This window comes from Mandrillus leucophaeus, unplaced genomic scaffold (assembly GCF_000951045.1).
Source record: "Mandrillus leucophaeus isolate KB7577 unplaced genomic scaffold, Mleu.le_1.0 Scaffold51, whole genome shotgun sequence".
NCBI classification, from domain to species: Eukaryota; Metazoa; Chordata; class Mammalia; order Primates; family Cercopithecidae; genus Mandrillus; species Mandrillus leucophaeus.
In genome coordinates this window covers 6,634,314-6,644,683 of record NW_012105475.1, presented here as the reverse complement: position 1 = coordinate 6,644,683, position 10,370 = coordinate 6,634,314, and the positions used below count along the sequence as shown (strand labels likewise).

The window sequence follows — 10,370 nt, the reverse complement described above, 5'->3', positions numbered from 1 at the left end:
AATTTGGGTTTTGGGCCATTGATTGGTGTAAAATGACTTCCTATTGACAGGCAAATGGGATCTTGATGATAATAGCCCTTGATGTGTTAAAGATACGGTCCAGGATTTATCAGGAACCAGATTCAAATGGTGCCTGTTATTAATTTCCCTTAGTCATCTATCCTTCTGGAGTTTATTTTGTTGCCTGGAACTTGCACTGTTTGTTTGGGAAAATTCTGTAAGTTTATAAATACTGTGTGAGAAATACTTTAAATTATTTCAGAAGAAAATCTTGAAGTATACTATATAGTATACTGTTCTGTATTATTGACTGCATTATTGAGTCCAAAGAGCTAGAGCAGTGGTCAGAGATTAGATCAGCATTTTACTTATTCAGACTTCCCTGTCGCGTTAGTTGAGTGACCTCAATCAAACAAGGGTTGAATGCTGGGTGTTATAGAGTAGTGAGTAAGTATTCATTTATCTTAATAATTCGCAGTTCATCTTTATATACGACCTTGTACGGAGGTTGCTGGAAATACTTGATGGTACTAATCTTCATAAAATCCTTCTAATGAAAGAAAATGATATGTAGATCGAGATATGGGCATGTGTTCATGAATGCTGGAAAAATGTTATTTTTCGATGACCAAATAATGTCATGTGTTTAGAATTAAAACAGAAAATTAAGACATGACTTAAAACATGTAAATAGTAATGTCTTCTGAATTATTCCTTTCAGTGAACTTATTAAAACTGCAGATGGAGGACAGATTTCACTGGACTGGTTTGATAATGATAACAGTACGCGTTATATGGATGCCAGCACGAGACCTACTATCTTATTGTTGCCTGGCCTCACTGGAACAAGCAAGGAGTCATATATCCTTCATATGATCCATCTTAGTGAAGAATTAGGATACAGGTACCAGTAAAAGATTTCTTTTTTTTCACTTGATCCATTCCAAATGAAGTACAAATATATCTACATGTTTGTTTCGGAAATACTTAGTACTTCTTGCGTAGAAAAGCAGTCCCTTAAGTTATTATTTTTCTCTGCATTCTTTTTTTCCTCTTTTTTCAGGAAGAGGCATAACTGATCATCTCACAAGGGATGTCACTTAGCATAGTAGGCACCCTGCAGATTTAGGCTGAATTAATGAATGAAATTAGACTCATCAGAGCATTGACTGAGCCCTGCCCCCCACCCCCACCCCAATGGAGAGAGTGTTATGGAGGGAGAACAGCAATTACAAACCCCTGAGAGAGTATACAGTGGCCCTCATGGCACATTCTGGGGCCTGGATTCACTAATCTTGTCGCCCTGGCTCAGCTCCCAAGTGCAAAAAATATTCAGAATCAGTTTGTAGATCATCCCTATTTATCAAAGATGATCTCTGCCTCTTCTGACCACCTGAGTTTGCAGGTGCACTTGGCTAGTCTCCAGTTGATGATGCCACAGCTTTTCTGAGTAATCATTATTAAGCTCAGTCACCAGGTACAATTTAATTTTTTTGCAAGTGATTTAGCAACTTTAAGTTTCAAGTTCAGCTCTAGAATCTTAAAGTAGAGTCATTATAAAAGGTACTGCTTTTTTGTGCTGCAGACTTTTCTTTTTAGCTGATGGTAATTATTGTAATGGAACACTCTGTGAGTTGTATTTAAAGTAGAGTTGTATTTTTTGTTAAACTTGAAACACTTGTGTGAAAAGCTGATGGTACGTTTACCTTAAAAAAATAATTTTAGGCTGGGCACAGTGGCTCATGCCTCTAATCCCAGCACTTTGGAAGGCCAAAGCCAGTGGATTGCTTGAGCCCAGGAGTTCAAGACCAGCCTGGGCAACATGGTGAGACCTAGTCTCTACAAAAATTAGCCGGGCATGGTGGCATGCACCTATAGTTCCAGCTACTGACAAGGCTGAGGTAGGACAATCAACTGAGCCCAGGAGGTAGAGCCTGCAATGATTATGATCATGCCACTGGACTCCAGCCTGGATGACAGAGTGATAACTTGGGCAAAAAAAAAAAAAAAAGAAAAGAAGAACATTTTGATGTTTGATATAAAGGGGAAAATTCCATAATAGCTAACTCAATTTTAACAAGTTAATTCTGATCTTTTATAAATAATAGCCTATTTTGTCCATGAAGTAACATTCTCTCAAGAACTAGGATATGAAGTTCAAGAATTATATTCAAGAAATTTGCTTAGCAGTAGTAGGAATTCATCATCATTCCATGTTTAAGCACCATACAGTTAGATGTGAGGCTTGGTTCCTTTTTTTTTTGTGAGACCGCATCTGGCTCTGTTGCCTAGCATGGAGCGCAGTGGCATGATCATGGTTCACTGCAGTCTCTTACTTACAGGCGTGAGTCGATGTTCCCGGCCTGGTTCCTTTTTTTTTGGCTAAAAGTCATCCTCAGAAGGTACAGAAGATCATAAAGCCTTTTGTACATATTTAAATTACTGCTTCTAGATTTGGCCTGAGCTGTCTCCCAAGACTTAGAACTGCTTTTAAAAAACAATGTGGGCTGGGGGCTGTGGCTCACACCTGTGTAATAACAGCACTTTGGGAGGCCGAGGCGGGTGGATCACTTGAGGTCAGGAGTTCAAGACCAACTTGGCCAACATGGTGAAACCCCATCTCTACTAAAAACACAAAAATTAGCCAGGTGTGATGGCAGGCACCTGTAATCTCAGTTACTCAGGAGGCTGAGGCAGGAGAATTGCTTGAACCTGGGAGGCAGAGGGTGCAGTGAGCCGAGATCGTGCCGCTGCACTCCAGCCTGGGCAACAAGAGCAAAACTCTGTCTCAAAAAAGATAAATAAATAAATAAATAATAAAAATAAAATAAAAAAAAATTCGGGCCCAGTATGGTGGCTCACACCTGTAATCCCAGCACTTTGGAAGGCTGAGGTGGGCTGATCACAATGTCAGGAGTCCGAGACCAGCCTGACCAACATGGTGAAACCCTATTTCTACTAAAAATACAAAAAAAATTAGCCAGGCATGGTGGTGCATGCTTATAATCCCAACTACTTGGGAGGCTGAGGCAGGAGAATTGCTTGAACTTGGGAGACAGAGGTTGCAGTGAGCCAAGATTGTGTCACTGCACTCCAGCCTGGGTGACAGAGTGAGACTCTGTCTCAAAAAAATAAATGAATAAATAAAAACAATGTGGTTGAAACTCCAAGGACTGAGTCTCATAAGCCCTGGAGTTGCCAGTGCACATACCTTTTGTCCGTTGCTTTTAAAGGTTGCCAGATTTTGGCCGGGTGCAGCGGCTCACGCCTGTAATCCCAGCACTTTGGGAGGCTGAGGCGTGTGGATCACAAGGTCAGGAGTTCGAGGCCAGCCTGGCCAACATAGTGAAACCCCATCTGTATTAAAAATACAAAAATTAGGCAGGCATGGTGGCGCATGCCTGTAGTCCCAGCTACTCAGGAGGCTGAGGGAGAATCGCTTGAACCCGGGAGGCGGAGGTTGCCGTGAGCCAAGATTGCGCAATTGCACTCCAGCCTGGGCAACAGGAGCGAAACTCTGTCTCAAAAAAATTTTTTTAAATTACAAAAGCAGAAACTGCAGGGCCTCTTGAGACCCAGGCTGAGAACTCCCACAGTGCTACTGGTCAAAGCAAGTCACATGGTCAGCCCAGAGTCAACGAGTAGGGAAATAGACTCTGCCTCTTGAAAGGAAGAGCTTCAAAATGTTTTTGCAACCACCACAGAAAGCCAGGCAGTTTTAAAGACTGCTAAGAATAAAAATAGATCTGGAAGTTTGGCACAAGGCTGAGTTGAGTCTTTAGGTACCAAAATGATCTAAGTCATTGGTACTGTATCGTGGGATCTAGCAGATAACAGGGCTTGTGAAAAGCTGTGTAATATGAAGGAACGTGCTTGGGCTTTGGAGTCAAGCTGGATTCAGATGTTGGAACTGCCACTTTCTAAGGGACCCTGGACAGTTAATTTAACATTCCTCATCACAGTATTCTCACCTACTTCACAGGGTTGTTAGAATGTGTAAAGTAGGCAGGGTGCAGGGGCCCATGCCTGTAATCCCAACAGTTTGCGAGGCTGGGATGGGTGGATCGCTTGACGTTAGGAGTTCGAAACCAGCCTGGTCAACATGGTGAAACTCCATTTACCAGGCATAGTGGCGTGCGCATGTAATCGCAGCTACTCAGGAATCTAAGACACGAGAGTCACTTGAACTTGGGGAGTGGAGGTTGCAGTGAGCTGAGATTGTGCCACTGCACTCCAGCTTGGGAAACAAAGCAAGACTCCATCTCAAAAAAAAATAAGTGTAAAGTACTTGTTGGGGTGCCCTGCACAAAGTGGGTCTTTAGAAAATGTTTATGTCTTCCAGCCACAGTGGCTCACGCCTGTAATCCCAGCAGTCTGGGAGGCCAAGGTGGGTGGATCACCTGAGGTCAGAAGTTAGAGACCAGCCTGACCCACATGGCGAAACCCATCTCTACTAAAAATACAAAGAAAAATTAGCTGGGTGTGGTGGTGGGCACCTGTAATCCCAGCTACTTGGGAGGCTGAGGCAGAAGAACTGCTTGAACCTAGGAGGCGGAGGTTACAATGGGCCCAGATGGTTGAACCCGGGAGATGGAGGTTGCAGTGAACTACTGCACTCCAGCTTGGGTGACAGAGCAAGACTCTGTCTTAAAAAAGAAAACGTTTATGTCTTCCTTCTCTCATCTTCTATTCCCTGGCCAGGATAGAAAATGTTTTATAGGCTGGGTGCAGTGGCTTATGCCTATAATGCCAGCACTTTGGGAGGCCGAGGTGGGCAAATCCCCTCAGGTCAGGAGTTCAAGACCAGCCTGGCCAACATGGTGAAACCCCGTCTCTACTAAAACTACAAAAAATTAGCTGGACGTGGTGGCGGGTGCCTGTAATCCCAGCTACTCGGGAGGCTGAGGCAGGATAATCGCTTGAACCCGGAGGCGGAGGTTGCAGTGAGCTGAGATTGCACCATTGCACTCCAGGCTGGGAGACAGAGCGAAACTCCGTCTCAAAAAAAAAAAGAAAATATTTTATAATTCAAAAGAACGAGTACAAGCAAATCTACCTCTTGGGATACAGAAACATGTAGTTTCCTTGTGGGAGTACATAGATGTTACCATGTCTGCTATACAAGAGCGTTTCGGTATCTTCAGTATGAATATCCCTGAAGCACAGGGAGCACTTGCCATCCTGTCCCAGTTACTATCTTGTATAGAGGTTGAAGGTTTAGGGAGAGTCATGAAGTATGTCAGGTCACCAGGGAACTGTCAGTTATTTACTGATGAGATATGAGATATGATATACGATTTAGACAATGGAGAGAACCTAACTCCCAGCATATGGTCAAAGGAGACATAGTGGTTTATTGTTGATGTTAAACCATTGCTTTTTTCCCTCTACCTGAAAACTGACAAAAAGTACTTTTCTGTTAAGGTTCTCTAATTCAAACTTCAGGATGGATGGGTTAGAAACTAGGCTTAAGTTTGTTTAAGATAATTGTGAGCAAAGGCTTTACTGTGTAAGTTAAAGGTAAATAGAATGAAGCTAGGCCTGGTGGCTCAGGCCTGTAATCCCAGCACCCTGGGAAGCTGAGGCAGGTGGATCACTTGAGGTCAGGAGTTTGAGACCAGCCTGGCCAACATGGCAAAACCTTGTCTCTACTAAAAATATAAAAAATTAGCCAGGCATCATGGCATGCGCCTGTAATTCCAGCTACCTCAGAGGCTGAGGCAGGAGAGGGAGGTGGAGGTTGCAGTGAGCCAAGATCACACCACTGTACTCCAGCTTGGGCAAGAGTGAAACTCTGTCTCAATTTTTAAAAAAAGGGTAAATACGCTGGGCATGTTAGCTCACGCCTATAATCCCAGCACTTCAGGAGTCCGAGGCGGGTTGATCACGAGGTCAGGAGTTCGAGACCAGCCTGGCCAATATGGTGACACCTGTCTCCACTAAAATACAAAAATTAGCCAGGCGTGGTGGCGCGTGCCTGTGGTCCCAGCTACTCGGGAGGGTGAGGCAGAAGAATCACTTGAACCCGGGTTGCAGAGGTTGCAGTGAGCCGAGATCGTGCCATTGCACTCCAGCCAGGGATCTTTACTATTTTTCAAGTCCTAACGCAAGATCTATCTACCTTTTATGAAGCCTTTCTTAATCGATTTTGCCCATCCTGACCTCATAGGGTTTTATTGTCTATACTACTTCTTGGACATTGAATCTTATACTGTCTTGTTTTATTACTTTGGTTGTAGTCATTCAACTGAAAATATGGTGCATATCTTTTCACTCTAACTAGATTGTACCCTCCTTGAGGCCAGGAACCTTATGTTGATATTTTGTTTCTCTACTACAGGCTCTAACGCAATCTTCAGTAAATATTATTGAATGAATAAATGAGTTATTCCAATGTTAATATTCATGTAAAGTTCTTAGAACGTGATCTGGCACATAGTAAACACTAGTAAACACTCTCTGTTGTTATAGATAATAAATATATAGAAAATAAATAAATACATAAAAATTATAATTTATTACCTGAAATCAGAATCATATGACTAGCTGATCCCTGAATGTTCCTCTCATTCTACGCTTTGCTGATTATCATTTCTATTGTTACACTCAAAGATTTGGGGAATCTTAGAACTGAAATATTTCAGATTGCCTGATAAAATTACAGATATGGAAACTAGGCCTAGACAGGTACTCAAAACCCATGTAAGTTTCGTTGCTTTTCTTAGGTGCCCAAGCTCAGAGTCTGCTACTTTTTTTGTTGTTTTTGTTCTTTGAGACAGGCTCTCCTTCTGTCATCCAGGCCGGAGTGCAATGGTGTGATCACAGCACCGCAACCTTGACCTCCAGGGTTCAAGCCTGAGCAGATTTGAGGCTCTCTGGTCCATCTCACTGTGACAGTGGTTCTCATCCTAGGGGCAGTTTTTCCCCCAGGGAACATTTGGCACTGTCTGGAGACATTTTTGGTTGTTATGCCTGGGGCATGTGCTACTGGCATCTAGTTGGTAGAGGCCAGAGATGCTGCTGAGTATCCTATAATGCACAGGACAGCACTGCTACAAATAATTATTTGGGCCGAAATGTCCATAGTACTAAAGACTGAGAAACTCTGTGCTATAGGTAGTCTTTTCCTTTTATTTAACCTTCATTAGAGGGCAGCCACCTGCTTCCCTGGTTAATGGGTTATCTTGTCACAGAAAGTTCTTCTTACCAGATTTGTTCTTTATTTGGTATTTCTTTTCTTTATAGTTTGAGGAAAAAATTTATATAGTTCAAATATGTAGGAAAAATAAGCTTTGCAGAACAATTTCCCTCATATACATGCCCTTTAGAATTGTTTGAGGTAACTGTAAAAATTAATTGGAGATAGCTGTTACAGAAGCTTAACAGAGGTAGCCAGGTGTGGTAGCTCACGCCTGTAATCCCAGCACTTTGGGAGGCTGAGGCAGGTGGATCATGACATCAGGAGATCAAGACCATCCTGGCTAACACGGTGAAACCCCGTCTGTACTAAAAAATACAAAAAAGCAGCTGGATGTGGTGGCGGGCACCTGTAGTCCCAGCTACTCGGGAGGCTGAGGCAGGAGAATGGCTTGAACCCGGGAGGCGGAGTTTGCAGTGAGCTGAGATTGCGCCACTGCACTCCAGCCGGGGTGACAGAGCAAGACTCTGTCTCAAAAACAAAACAAAAACATACATGTGCATGTGTCTTTATAGCAGCATGATTTATAATCCTTTGGGTATATACCCAGTAATGGGATGGCTGGGTCAAATGGTATTTCTAGTTCTAGATCCATTCATAATAGCAAAGACTTGGAACCAACCCAAATGTCCATCAGTGACAGACTGGATTAAGAAAATGTGGCACATATACACCATGGAATACTATGCAGCCGTAAAAAAGGATGAGTTCATGTCCTTTGTAGGGACATGGATGCAGCTGGAAACCATCATTCTCAGCAAACTATTGCAAGAACAGAAAACCAAACACCGTGTGTTCTCACTCATAGGTGGGAATTGAACAATGAGATCACTTGGACACAGGAAGGGGAACATCACATACTGGGGCCTGTTGTGGGGTTAGGGGAGGGGCGAAGGATAGCATTAGGAGATATACCTAATGTAAATGATGAGTTAATGGGTGCAGCACACCAACATGGCACATGTATACATATGTAACAAACCTGTGTTGTGCACATGTACCCTAGAACATAAAGTATAATAAAATAAAAAATAAAAAAAAAAAACAACAAAAAACAACAAAAAAACAGAGGCTGGGCACAGTGGCTCATACCTGTAATCCCAGAACTTTAGGAGGCTGAGACAGGAGGAATGTTTTGAGCTCACGAGTTCGAGACCAGCCTGGGCAACATAGGGAGACCCCATCTCTACAAAAAAATTTAAAAATTAGCCAGGCATGGTGGCGTGCGCCTGTAGTCCTAGCTACTCAGGAGGCTGAGAATCACATGAACCTAGGAGGTTGAGGCTGCAGTGAGCCATGATTGTGCCACTGCACTCCAGCCTGGACAACAGTGAGACCTTATCTCTAAAGAAAAAAAAGAAGAAGAGATTAACAGACCTCTCAATGCCTTAGGAATAGTACTTTGACAGCCAACTCTTTTAGCTCAGTGTTCCCTGATGACTGTCAGGGTAGCAGAGGGGTTAAATGACAAGAGCTGGTTGCTCATTCCCAGCTGGAGTGGGAGAAAGGGCAGAATGGCAGCCTTCTTTCTAAAAGCTGTCCTCTGTAGCTGCTTTGCTCCCTCATTCTGCCTTATCTCGCTGCCCCGTGTCCGAGGCTTGAAGTATACAATGATGACTGCTACTGATTGAACATTGTTAGGAACAAAGCCCTATGGAGTGGTCAGTACAATTCCTCCTCTAGCAAGAGCTACCAGAACTATGATCCACTTTCCAAAGTTGCCTGAAGGAAAACGCAAATATCCCAGTCTGCAGTTGAGAAGAAAATCCCAGATGTGTAGGCTGCTTTTTCATGAGTTTGCGGATCATCTTTTTCTTTCCCCTCACTAGTGCTCTTGCCTTCTCTCACTGGCAGTCACATGATGACATCTTGCTCCAGAAGCCATTTTAATCCTTATTTAATGTTTGTACTCTAAAGTGTTTCTTTTCTGAATGACTGGGAGCTTCAAGTTTCAAGGTCATAATTAACTTTAGCACTGGTTCCTGTGTGATTTAGGTGCTTATGCAAGTAAATACAAATGGCCAACTGAAATTTTATTTATATCAAGACATCTTGCCATTGTTTTTAACAAGAAAAGATAAAGGAGTCACTGAGCCTACTCTGACTTTTCTGAATGTATTTATAGTTTATTTAAGATTTCTCTGGCCGGGCGCGGTGATGCATGCCTATAATCCCAGCAATTGGGAGGCCAAGACAGGAGGATCACTTGAGCCCAGGAGTTAGAGACCAACCTGGGCAACGTGGTGAGATCCTGTTTTTACAAGTAACTTTTAACAATCACCCAGGCTGGCTGGGCACGGTGGCTCACGCCTGTAATCCCAACCCTTTGGGAGGCCGAGGGGAGACAGATCACTTGAGATTAGGAGTTCTAGAACAACCTGGCTAACATGGTGAAATCCCATCTCTACTAAAAGTACAAAAATTAGCTGGGTGTGGTGGCACACGCCTGTAATCCCAGCTACTCCGGAGGCTGAGGCAGGAGAATCACTTGAATCTGGGAGAAGGAGGTTGCAATGAGCCGGGATCATACCACTGCACTCCAGCCTGGGTGACAGAGTGAGACTCTGTCTCAAAAAAAGAAAAAAAAAGAAAAAAATTAACTGGGCCGTGGTGGTGTGCACCTGTGGTCCCAGCTACTCAGCAAGCTGAGGCAGGAGGATTGCCTGAGCATGAGAGGCTGAGGCTGCAGTGATCTGTGACTGCGCCACTGCACTCCAGCCTGAGTGACAGAGTGAGACCATGTCTCAAAAAAAAAAAAAAAAGATTTTTCTTAAGTGAGTCAGTAAAATGTAGTATTTCTAGCTTTCGATCAAATAGGATTTCTGAGGTTTCTAAACATTTCTCTTCTTTCAACTGGGCCTAATAAAATTTTCTATATGACTTTTCAGTTGCAAGAAAATTCCTTTGCAAGAACATAGCCTGCATACCACATTAAATGAAGGTGGTGTGCCTTGAGATCTAACCTTCCTGAGAAGAGAGTCAGAGTTGTGTATGTTCTATACAGCAGTCGGTTCATCGGTGCTTAGAACTTATACAGTGCTCAGCAGTACCCTGCAAGAAGAGATTTGGAATCTCAGATGGCCTTGATTGGTTGGATAGGTAATCAGACGAAAACAAAATGAATTTTAATTGTTATGAATATAGACCCACTAAATCAGTGAGAACCTGTGTA

General features: G+C 43.1%; 1 protein-coding gene across 1 annotated transcript in view; it reads left to right on the top strand.

The window, feature by feature from the left end:
• The window catches only part of ABHD3 (abhydrolase domain containing 3), a 47,423-nt gene that overhangs the window by 2,591 nt on the left and 34,462 nt on the right, over positions 1–10,370 (top strand). The window lies entirely within an intron of this gene.